At 40.6% G+C, this 12882-nt stretch overlaps 1 protein-coding gene across 2 annotated transcripts in view; it reads right to left on the minus strand.

The window, feature by feature from the left end:
• knockout (Stork-head domain-containing protein knockout) overlaps positions 1-12505 on the minus strand; it is a 112161-nt gene extending 99656 nt beyond the window's left edge. For both annotated transcript variants that reach the window (XM_003698352.4, XM_012493245.3), the window contains exon 1: positions 11665-12505. The gene's annotated coding sequence lies outside the window, so the exon portion shown is untranslated. The remainder of the gene's footprint in view (positions 1-11664) is intronic.
• Positions 12506-12882: the final 377 nt, after the last annotated feature.

Genomic DNA, 12882 nt, shown 5'->3' on the forward strand with positions numbered 1-12882 from the left:
GTAAAAACGGAACGCATTGGCGTCGCCTGCGCTATCGCTTCTGATTAATGGGCGCCAATGATTACTTAAAGATGGCGCCCCTTTAACAAACCGACAATTTTCCTCTTAATTTCTGAGAGGCTGATCGCGCGTTCTTCAAATTCGAATCGAATGGAAAATGTTTGGATATGTTTCTCTCTCGAGATCGTGAATCTCGTTTCACGCACTTTCCATACACGACCAACTTGTGGCCACGTTAAGAATAGGAACGAACGTGTGTGATTGTTTGCAAAATGGCACGCGAGTGCATCCAACTGCACGCATGATCGATTGTAACGACATCGACGAGAAAGTTGGCGAAATGCTGATTTACAACTTCGTTATGAGCCACTTTAGACGGTGCATTGTAGTTTCGAGTTGCACCTGAAATTAGATATAGCATACAGAAGTTGAAACATTGCATAAGAATATTGTTTTGCTACAGTGAAAAATGAATATATTTATAATAGCTTTGCACAGGAAAGGTAGCTTCTGAAAAGTTGATTATTAAAGGAGGAGGACTTTGAAGTTTTAATCTTTTAAATACGTATTATCACAATTGTAATATTGTTTCTTTAACGTTGTAAATTTATTAATAGCTGCACGATAACTGCACGTTGAAAGAGATATTGCACATTTTTGTAAAGTCAAAGCGATCATTTTTAAATGATTTATCACGTTGTAAAAAATTTGTTGATCAAACTCACACTTAAATATTATTGTTGGAATGCAGCAGAAAGAACAGAGGGCAACCTGTTACAAGGCCTTGTAACAGAGATTAAAAAAATGAGAAATTTTTATCGAAGAGTGAAATCGAAACAAAGAAAAAAAAAAAAAAAAAATGTAAAAATCTTCATCGATCCAAATCTCGTGATACTTCGTTTATTAACAAATCATTATATGAAGGTTGTGCGTACAGGAAAATTAAAGGCTTCATTCGAAACTTCATTCCATTTCGTTCGACTTCGATTAAAAGTCGATTAAGCCATTAAATGGCACGAAGTGTAGCGGCAAGCAAGTCGAAAAGCGGCGTGGATACTTGGGGGATAACGAGCTTCGATATTCTGGAGTACGTAAAATTTTAATGAAATACGTGATCAACCACGGTGAAACTTGAGAAATGCACGCCACTGATATCGGCCAACACTGCTTTTAATCGAAACTTTCAAATCCGTCGAATCACGTAGCCATTTTTCGCGCGCGGTTTCCACGTGTACGGGCAAACTAAATATTAGCAAGAGCGGTCGGATGGTGCAAAAATTCATTGCAGCATTGGAGGTGAAGGTGCTTGCCGTGCCAAATGATAAATAACGAAGTTCAATACGTAGGGAATTTCGCCTATTCGCGCGATAAATTGCGCGATTATTTGCTCTTTTCTCTTTTATTTTTCCCCGCGAAAAAACCGTGTAAGATATATTTGCAACGATTATTAATATCACTTTAAGAGTTTTTTCCTCGAGCAAACTCTATTTGTCTATCTCATTTTTACGCTTCTTGCGTATTCGAGATATAATTTAATATTTCTCTTGGGAAATTTTTTGCAAATTATTGTATTTGTAAAGAGCACCAAACAGGGAATAGAACAAGTTTGCGAGTTAATATAGATCTTAAAAAGAGTCACTTGTGCGTCAAATTCCCTACACATACATTATGCAAAGTTAGTTTTCATTATCAAAGTGAGATTAAAAAAAATACAAACTATTGTAAATTTAACTATTAAATTTAACCTTCCAACGAGACCATTCCTTTCTTCTCTTAAAGAGAGAACTATTGCTTCAAAAACTTTCGAAGCACGATGGCAGTGGCCATCGTCAATCGTCGGTGGAAACTTTTTTTGGACCGTTTTCGGAACAATTGAATTTCTGGTTTGAAAAGTACTGGTAGCTGGCCGCGGTTGATATCTCGGAGATTTTGTTTTCTGCAAGGAAGAGAATGTCCCCCATCGTATAACAGTTCCGCAAAAGTTGTTACAGCCGCGCAAACTTTTAGCAATCCGATGGAGGACAGTAGCATCGCGAGATAAAACTTGGAAACCGGCCCTGAGAAGTTTCCTCTTCTGCAAAAAGTTTGGACGCGCGTAAATTTGAGCAGACAATTGTGAAACAAAATGTTCGTCTATTATCAAGAATATTCTTTATCATTACTGTATTTTGGAAATCAAGATACCAAACTTGCAGAATAATTTTCTCGAATCTTCGATGTGTCGTAACACATATTAGTGCACATCGTCATGTCATATATATACAACTCTGAATACAATTCAGACAGAAAAAAACACGGAAATATTTGCATTTGCACAAACTCTCAGGAAAAATCAACTCTTTTAGCGATCCGCGATTCAAGGAATCCACGAAATTCGACAAACTATCACCTTCCTTTCATCTCCAATCGAGTCGAACTCTACCCAAACCCCTTATCGAATCCTCTATCAGACGCAACTATCGAACTTTCACGCATCTCGTCACCATCGTTATCACACGCGTGTTCACCGATCGATCGATCGATCGATCGAGGAGGATAAGGAGTACTCGCGTACTCTCGAAGAGAAAGAGAGAGAAGAGGGAGAGAGTTCCTCGACCCATTCTCGATCGTAACGAGGCTAATGGGAGAAGGATCGTCGGTCCGGGTTTTCGAGCCGGTAATTTCTCCTACGCTCGATTCCGCGGGAAAAACAAGACCGGCTGCAGGAAGAGGAACGAACGGCGATCCTCTCCGCCAGGAGGCCATCTCCCCGTGTACAGGCGACACGCATTATCCGCCAGATATGGTCAAGGCAGGAAACGCTTTTAAAGAAACGTGGACAGAAAGGCAGAAAGCCGGTGAACCAGAAGGACGGCTTAGTCACACTCTGGTCTGGTATCTCTCGATATCGCCGATTTTCTAAAACGATTACGAGTAATTGCGAGTTGGTTATACAAGCCGCGAATAAACGATTGGACCGATAACGGGCATTGCGTGTCGAGGGATTAATTAAGAAACTCGAGACTTTTATTTTCCAACTTTGCCCAATTTTTTTAAAAACTAAAGGAAAAATAAACGTTTCAAAATTTTCATTCGTATCCATGATTAATAAGTATTTTAGTATACAGAATTTCATTGAGATATCTCGAAACGAATTTTTCAACGTTCTTTTCTCTATTATATGCGCAAGTACGGATATAAAAATAAGCGGAATGACAATTTTTGATAGAAGCAATATTGATAAAATATAATGATAAAAATCCGCTTGTAATTACATTTTCGACTCATTTTTGCACGAAGAATCATCCTCTCTGCATCATAATTTTCGACACACCTGCCAGAATTTATAGCAGCAATCAACTGCAGGACTCTGTCTGCCGATACCGGAAGCAGCTAGGTTTATGTCGTTAATAATTTCTTTATTAATCGACTCGTGAACAGTTAATTACCTCGGCTCGAAGCTCGCCATGATGTCCACGATTCCTTGGCACGCCCGTCGACTAACTTTTACTAGATTCTATATTTATCCTTATTTTTCATTTCCACCGTAAAGTCGCGTCTTATTAACGATCCAACCTTTCTTCTCCTTTTTTCTTTTTTTCTTTTTTTTTTTTTTTTTTGCTCGAAACGTAATTACACGCGTTAAAACAGATCGGAATATATATTGGCTCGTTAGGGAAATGAAACACTCGGGAATCGTGGATTCGACGCGGCTCTCTATCTATCCGTTGAACACCTCTCTCGAATGATATTAAAACCCAACGCTGATTACGGCGGATGTAAAATTTATGCCTGTGATAAATTAGATTACGGATACTACCACTTTCGATTGTTTCTTCTTGTTTCTTCACTTCGCTAATAATTTCATTGTTGTGTTCCTTTTCCTATAATTAAACGCGATTCAGATGTTAAAAATTATTTTACCTCAACATTTATCCAAACATCGAGATAGGCGGGGAACGGATGTACGGATTTTTCTGCTCGTTATTCGTCTCGTTATCGAAACAATTGGAAGTGATATTGATATGATGCCTTCCTTGACCGAGTAACGTTCTCCTCGATCGACGCTGTTGATTATCGATGTTAAGGAAAGAGTAATTGACAGTCGCTTTCCGTTTGCAAATAGTGCAACGGGTTGTGGAAATTGCATTACGCGAGTAGAAATCGTGTCCCGTCGAAAAAGTGAAGAAGAAAATGCGCGATATTAATGCGTGAGACGCCGGCTCGTTGCTTGCGGGCTTCGCGCCGGAAACTGGACGAGTTTCTTGAAGGGACAAACGTTTTTTTTCTTTCTTCTCCTTTTTTCCACTCTCGATGTAAAACGAAACATAGCTCGCATAGGTGTAATTAATATTTTTCCGCGATTGGACGATTACGATACTACAAAACGAAGATCGATCCTTAATTATTTTCTAATAAAAGAGATAAAGAAGAACTTGCTTTCAATTTTTTATTCGCGTGTGCGAATATAGAACGTGCAAAATTCTCGATTTCGATTATTTTTATTCGAGCGTATTGCAAGGATTAAATATGATTGATTATGATGAACGTTATTTGGAAACTAGAATTAAATTACTGGACAAATGTAAACTTAAATCGAACTTTATGTGAAATAAAAATCTGTAGAATATATACGTACGTTTGAGTATTTTGATTCTTAACTTATGCTTCTTTTAAATTTTAAAGATATCACACGTAATATACTGCACCTGCGCGCTGTTGTACAATAGACGCAGAAATTTAATAGGAAGCTTCCTCGAAACAGGTCGTTATCGATACGGGTGAAATCAAGGGGCGAATCGGTTCGATCGATGCTTGCTTTAATTGGACAGCGATGTTTCGGCGCGCGGATTTTCTAAACCGATTAGAAGTAATTGCGGTGCCCCGCGGCCTGGAAAACCAATACTAACCATTCGATACATACGCCTTTTTCTCGCCGATTCGTCATTAACGTCCATCCCGTCGTAAGAAAATAATCTTGTCGTCGAATTTCTCCCAATTCTTCCCCGCGCGTTTCATCGATCGCCACGTGAAAAATAAAAATCGACGCTCGTCCGCCTCGCCAATTATTCCTCGAATAAACGGGAAACCGAATGAATGGAGCGATGATACAACGCGATTTTATATTCTATATTCGTCCCGTTTGTTTTGACCAAGGTCGTCGCATGCGGAGATTCATTAATAGGGGAATACGTATGCATTGCGCGGTGATTAAATCGTATAAATCGTTGTCACGACATTACGTAATGGAAGTAACGTGAATCGTGGTTAGGAATGTTACATTGTTGTTGGGGATAATTGAGAAAAATTGTTATATTCTTTAAATAAGTATTTCGAGTGTATGTGAATATCATTAGAAATTGTCGATATTCGTAAAGTTTCCCAAAGAAAAGAAACTTCCAATAACTTTTGAAATTATCAATTTCCAAATACCTTTATTCGTGGGAAATATTGCAATTGGAAACGAGACGTCCTTGATTCCGTTCTATCTTGCGTTCGAATATTAGATTCGATTTTCGGTGCCAAGTTAATGCCGAGTTAATAAAGCGCCCACGCTTCTGCATTATAATCGAAACGGATAGAGGTTATCTCCAAGCCTCGTAATACGAGGAGCAACGTTGTTGAATCCAGGTCAAACGTTGGAAGCCAAGTTTTTCTTGCCAACTCGCTTTTTCCCCCGGCAGATTTATCGCGTTCTCCATTCATAGGCGAGGGAATATGTTGATTCGTGAGGGAAAGAAGTCGAACACGAGTGACGTCCACTCGAAGAAGAGAGCCTTGTTAGGTCGACATTGAACTTCCTTTCACTGTGTAATTGAATTAATCGCCGCCGATACTTTGTTGTTCCCTTACGTCTGCTTCTCTCTTTCTCTCTTTTCCCTTTAAAATACGCCTTGGGTCGTTGACTTTCTTGCTTGACATCGAAGTCTCTCTTCGCGAACCAATTTTACAAAGAGAGTGACTTGTGAAATTATTAATATTAGAAAAAGTAACACGTATCGGTCTCGATGATTTTTCCTCTCGTCTCGTATTATGGATGCATATGAATTCCAAGTGTAAGAATAACAGGCTTTTCCGGATGATTTAGAAATAGGAGGCGAAGAAAGCAAACTTTCGAGTAGTTATTTTTATTCGTAAGAAAATGATGACGTTTTCTTTTTAAGATTTATCTCAAATAATAAACTTGTCGTTGTAAATTTTCACAAAGCAATTTTTCAGAATGATTCAGGGAATCTTCTCGTCGTCCTCACTTTCAAACTCTGCTGGGCCAGTTTCATCCTCCCAAAACTTCTTCTTCCCTTTCACAACTCGACATCGAGCATCTCGAAATCGATCGCTTTTTCCTATCGAAAAAGAGAGCCCCGATTCTTCCTCAATTTTCCCCGTTCCTCCACCGGCAAAAAACGAGAAAACCGCACGATGCACAGGTTCGCGACGGGCAGAAGAAGAGAATCCGTTGAACGAGGAAGGCCGATACGAATGGAGCACGTTAGAGAGCTCGCAGACAGAGTTCTCTCGCCCGTTCACGCCCGAGCTGACGCGAGTTTTTGTCGTTGTCCAGGGTGGAACGAGCGCTGGAGGGGGAGAGGAGGAACCGGTAACCCTGGATTAACTTACTTTCAGCCGATGGACGGCGGGCAGATGGTTGAATCGCGAGATCGCTGTAAACACCGCCTAAACGGCGATCAGAGGCGTAAAAGGCATAAACGGCCTGCTCTCTCGCCGTGGACCGTAATTTTCCTCGCTGGTAGAGAAACAAGTGTACGGCCGTTCGAGCAACTTTAATTTTTTCTTTTTTTTTCTTTTTTTTTTTTTTCTTTTTACGTCTGTTTCGTCTATTAGGTAACGACGATCATCATCGTTTGCCGCGAGAAGAAGAAGAGCGGCGGCTCCCTTTTGGTCAAGGAATGGCTGCCCTCTTTGGATGCAAATACGAGATGATTGCGAGGAATGGCCGTTTCGAATCGTTGGTAATTATCGTGTTGGCCGATGGTGGTTGGACGCTTTTTTCTTGGAAGATTTATTGGAATACTCGTTGTTGCAGCTTGTTCGAGTGACACAGAGTCTTGAGATAGCAAGAAGTTTGAATGTATGCTGGTGAATTAAGCACGATGCAATTTACTTTCGATTTTGTACAAGATGAATGGGCGAAGACTTGTTATTGTAGTCGATGAAGATTCTGACTTTTTCTTTTTTTTCAAGGTCAAAATGTTATTATAAGTCCGGTATTGGAATCGATCTCTCTGCTCGACAGAAATTTTGTTTCTCGTCGAAACGATTTCTTTCTTTAAATTCTTCAAGCGTTGTTGTATAATTGCATCCATTTTTGAGTTTCAAGAATAAACGTTAAACGATCCAATTTTCTTATTTCGAAACATTTCTGACAATTGTCCACAGAATCTTTTAGAATTTCAATCTTAGAGATCCTTTCTTTTTTTTTTCCGAACACGATTCGATAATAAACCTACTTCTGAATGAATCTAATTAGTCGTTTCGCACGATACAAAGGAGAAGTAAGTAAGATATATAACATAATTCAATAAATATCTCGGCCACGATCTCATGTGTTCACACGTATTCATAACACGCGACCCCGCAAATCCTTCGATCAAATCGCGAACGCATAAATCTCATTCCCGCAAGGTTAATGTATTCTTAAAACATGGATATAATATTTCTGCTCTTTCCTGCATATTCGAGGGCTATAAATCGTCTTCGTAGAGCTGCCGATTCCAGCTTTGACCGTGAATGGCGCGTTGTGGACAAACGTTGCATCACACGGGATCTGTCATTTGCATTCCTCTTCCGCCTGTTGAGATGAATCGTCAATAGGGGCCGAGATAAATCGAGTTTGACTCGTTTCCAGATGAAAATGAACAAGGATTCTCCTTGATTTTTCGAGAAAGATTTTAACAAAAACATAAAATTTATCCTCATACAAGAGGGAATCTTTCTTTAAGTTTTCTTCAAGACTCTTCTTATTATCCAATTTCAAAGATAATTAATTCTGGAATTATTCTTGTAATATTGCAGATAATATTGTCGAATCTTTGAAGATAACGGCAAAACAAGTTCAATCTACTTCGATTGAATTTTTCGATGAAAATGGTTTCTGAATGAGTCTTTTATTTTCTCCATACTTCTGCATCGCTTTGTATTCGTCACAATAGTATCGCCGTGCGAAAGAGGATTTATTAATGAAAAGAAAATATTCGAGCGATAAATTTCTGGTTGGAAACAGGAGAAGTGTCTCGTGTAATCTGGTATAATTGAATGAAGACGAAAAGTGGATTAGGCCACTTTCCTTCGAGAGGGGGCGCAATCAGGCTTGATTATTATGTGCGCGAACTCAATAACGTCCCCTGTTTTCTTCCCAACTCCTCGAAGCTGGATTACGTTTAATTACTATTATGACGCCTGCCAACACACGGAACAATGTAGACGGATTCGAAATGGAGGATTTCACGACGAGCGGAATCTCTTTCACCGACTCTTTCGTGAAGCAACTTTTTATATGCCAAGGGTTCAGAAACCGATCAATATGCGCCTGATTCGCTGAAAATGATGAAAATGATTTATTCAAGAATATTTTTTCAATCCTTTTATTAAGTGAAATTTTTCTTGCTTATACTTTGTTCATTACTCTTAAATTTGAAACTTGGAAATTAATTTATATTAATTATAAATAAAATTGGTACAATAGAAAACGAATAATATTAATAGTGTATAACAATATGCAAATACATTATAAATAAACCGTGCAACGACAAATAATAAAAAATATCGATACACATATGACATAATACAAAGAGAAATATAAAATAGAATTTTATTAAAAATATAGGCATGTATAAATATGTGATATCCAAAGATTGAGTTTGTGTTACAATTATCAATTATCCAAAATCCTTTCTATGAAAATCGTACTCTTTTTTTTAATATACTACGTAATGTATCGTCGAGAAGAAAATATTTGCTAACTCGAACAATTCTTAATACGACATCGAATCGAATGGAAGAAAAAAAGCATCGTTCCAGTAATCAAGCTCGAGGATTCTCAACGATCTGCAACGATGCAGATTTGAGAGCCTCGACTCGAGATCTTTCGTCACGAAAGATGCTTCGACGAAACCTTTTTTCTAACTAATCGCGACGAGGGGTGATTCCGCGTCGAGGTCGAGGTCGCAAATTTACGTGTAAAAAGAGAGTCATCGACCCCTTTGATTAGAAAAAAATATCGAGATATTTCGATAAGAATTAATTATGGAGAAAAATGGAGGAAAAAATGAAATTCGTCGTTGAATGGGACACGATGAAGGTGTTGGATTTTGCCTCGAGGAAACTTTTCTACACTTGCTTCGTATTTAACGAAGAATTCGAGAGGAATACACCGGTTTCGAGGACGTTTATGTGGGTCACCGAGAGAATTAAGTCGAACGTGTATCACTTGTTAACGACAATGGTGTAAACTTTGTGAACGGTCGATGGATCGATTTCCACGTGTCTGGCCGAAAATTTTCGCCTACAATTATGCTTCACACGATTTGTGAACGTGTTTTCTTTCAGAGTTTCCGATCCTTGAAATTTGGATTGTCAGATATCTTGTATTAATACACGTATTCTTAATCAAATTAATATCATTGGATCGATATTATTTATCAACACGATTGTTCTAATATGTTTTATAATTTCGAAGAAAGATATATCGAAGAAAAGTTTATTTTCATAGGAAATGCAACACATAGAAATTCACTTTATCATGGTAAAAATAATCATGCAAGAAAATTAAAATTGTTACATACGTTTTGCATTTTATGCACACGTCTAGATTTTCATTTACTGATTCTGTGAATAAAATCAACAAGCTTGCGAATAATTATTATAATAGAATCTAATTTTTTCTTGATATTAAATCGTGTTCTCCGAAGTCAAATTAATATCGTGTTGAAACTCGATTAATATATCGAGTGCAAACATTAGATTGCACGTATCGTTCTGCATAGATTTCTCTCACATGTTTGAATTATACGCAATTATTACTCGATACTCGTTCGAGTATAAAAATCGAATAAAAATTATAACTGCGTATAAATTGCGTATACGTGTGCAAAGTTACACCTGTATTTTTATTACACGTGAAAGATCTTCGACGAAATGAATCAAAATTAAATTAAAACCTCAAGTAAATCGATCACACGTTAATTACCCTTACAATCCAAATCACGTTATCCATAATGCTCTTCTATTTGAAATAAAATTAAAAATTTTCAAATCCACATTTTTATTTCTCGACTATGTTCATTATCATGATTTTCAATCATCAATGAATGATCGAAAATCGAAAACTTATAGTTATTGGTGCAAAGCTGATAAATAGATGTCACGTGCTACGATAGCGAATCGTCAACATGATCGTTCCCCTCGAAAATAATCCTTCGAACGGTTGAACATCTTATTATGCGTCTCACAGGTCAGCGGTTCGGTCTCGTGATTTCAGTGTCGAGTCAATTGAATCGGCGCGGAACATGGATCAGCGCGATCCTGACCGTGCTACCCTGAACGGATAATGGGAAGATGAAAGATCACGCCGCCAATTTTCCCTGCTCCATAATGCACCGAAATGATTTATTATCGTCGAGCCAACGACGAGCACGTTTCCGACTTTTTTCCTCATCAATTTATCCGGGAATACAGAAGAGTGTATGCCGCGAAATTTTCAATCTATCCAAAATCTCTTATTGAAAGCTACTTTAAATTACGGAAAATTACGGATATCGGGATAAAGGATATCCCTTAAGATGTCATAATTTCACCTATCTTTTTATTTCAACTTGTCGTATCGAAAGGGAAACCGTTCATTTTAACTTTTAGTTTCGTGTAACGTGTAAAATTCGAGTAGCACGGATTCTACTATTCGCAGAGAAGAAAACAGAAGATGGATGACTGTTATTCTACTGTATAGATTGACACATCTAACGTTCACGTAATATATATTCACCTGTCCAGAAGAGCTATGATTTATACATTTCAAGGAATTCGAGTTCCGATTAAACTCGTCCGAATAATCGATCAACAGAGAGAATAATACAAGGCAACGACGAAAATGTTTTCGCGAGGATGAAGAAAAAAAGGGTGGCGAGATACGCATTTTAGCCCAGTTATTTGCTCAGCTGCGGAACGGCCGTTCTGTGTTGATTCTGGCTAATTTCACCATCATCCCAATTTCCAAGCGGCAGTTCGTTTCACGGTCGTGACCCACGAGGATGCTGGCGTTCACTTTTCACCAGCCGACTCAACCCTCATAGTCCCACGCTCTATCTCTCTCTCTCTCTCTCTCTGTCAGAATAATCCCTCTCCCCGACATGGTGTCTACGCGGTAATAGGAAGATGAAGGATCACGGTGGTAATTTGCTCAGTCAACGGCCGGCGAGATCGCGAAGATTTATCACCGGTACGTTCGATGAAGAGGAGAGAGACGAAGAAGAAAAAGAAGAAGAAGAAGAAGAAGAAGAGGGAAGGAGAGAAAGGGCAAGGGCAAGAAAAAGAGAGAAAGAGAGAGAGCGAGACAAAGAGCGGTAGAACTCGAAAACCAGTCTACACGCGTCGCGTCGCGACGCGCGAGAGGCCTGACCGCTCTTGACCCTCGGTACCAGGGCGTTGGGGAATTTATCGTGCTGGACTCACCTCGCCACTGGTGCTGCTGGCCCTGCTTCGATCGAGATCCAACCGAGATATACTACGCTGGGGCTCCGAAATATCCAAGAAGGCTCTGGTGGCGATGGGTCGTCGGTATATCGCGCCGCCGGGCTCTTTCCACCGTCGAAGAAGCCGAACCACGACACCGGAGGAACGAGTTTTCACTTTTATTATACCGGCAGTCCCGCCGCCTCCTCTCTTCCTTTTCACGTTCTCGTTACACGTTATCACAGTTTCTCGGAGGAGGGACGGCCCCTCGAGCACGCATCAAAGGAGCGAACTGGAGGAGCTGGACGATAATAACAATCAACGAAAGAAACTGCCAAGAAAATACGTACAATACGATATGAAGAAACACTGTGTGGGGGACGAAACACAAGCCGATCACCGATCACGTTCGTATCAGGAAGAACGAGGAAGAGGAAATATATACGAAGCTGGAAGAAAGAAACGTGTATCCACGGAACGGATTTATCCAGAGAGGTTGCCACGATGTTTGGTCGCGTTATGTACTTGTGTGCGTTCGCGGTGGTGGTGTCTATCTCTTCAGTCCTTCTCGATGAACGAAATCGGAGCCCGGTTCACGGTATTATCCATGGAGTATCGGTGTCGAGGAGGGGGATCCACGATCAGGAGCGTTGATCCGTGTGCACGACGAGCGTAGTTGTCGCGTTATACAGGACGACAGGTGCAGCGGCTGCAGCTGGCACGGTCGTCGGCTTCATACTGAAGGGGCGCCTCGACGCCGCCGGCACGCCGATGCTACGAGAAACTGGCTCTGCCACTGGCGACGGCACCGAAAACTCGGACCAAGCGCAGACTCTGCCCTCGCTCCACGCTCGCTCTCCGCCGCTGGTCCTCTCCGCCTGCCCTCCCCTCCCTCTCCTCCCCCCGCCAGAGCGTCGGCAGAGGAGGAGGGGGAAGCGCTCGTGCTACGTTCTCCTGGCTCTCCGCGTTCCACTTCCTCGCCCCCTCCGCTGTCGCCTTCCCCCACTCCTCGCCCGCAACCCCCACCACGCGCCTCTGTGACCGCGCTCCCCACCACTCTCCTCTTCTCTCCACTCTTCTCCTCGCCTCGCCTCGCCTCGCCTCACCGCTTGATTCATTCTCCGCGTCGTTCTCTTCCACGGACGCGGCGGGCATCGCTGATATTCCAGCACTTCGTAGCCGGTCCTCGATGGATGCTGGGCGAGTTCCACGCGTTCC

The sequence above is a fragment of the Apis florea genome, unplaced genomic scaffold, assembly GCF_048593485.1.
Source record: "Apis florea isolate Af1SG1 unplaced genomic scaffold, ASM4859348v1 contig_3326_pilon, whole genome shotgun sequence".
NCBI lineage: Eukaryota > Metazoa > Arthropoda > Insecta > Hymenoptera > Apidae > Apis > Apis florea.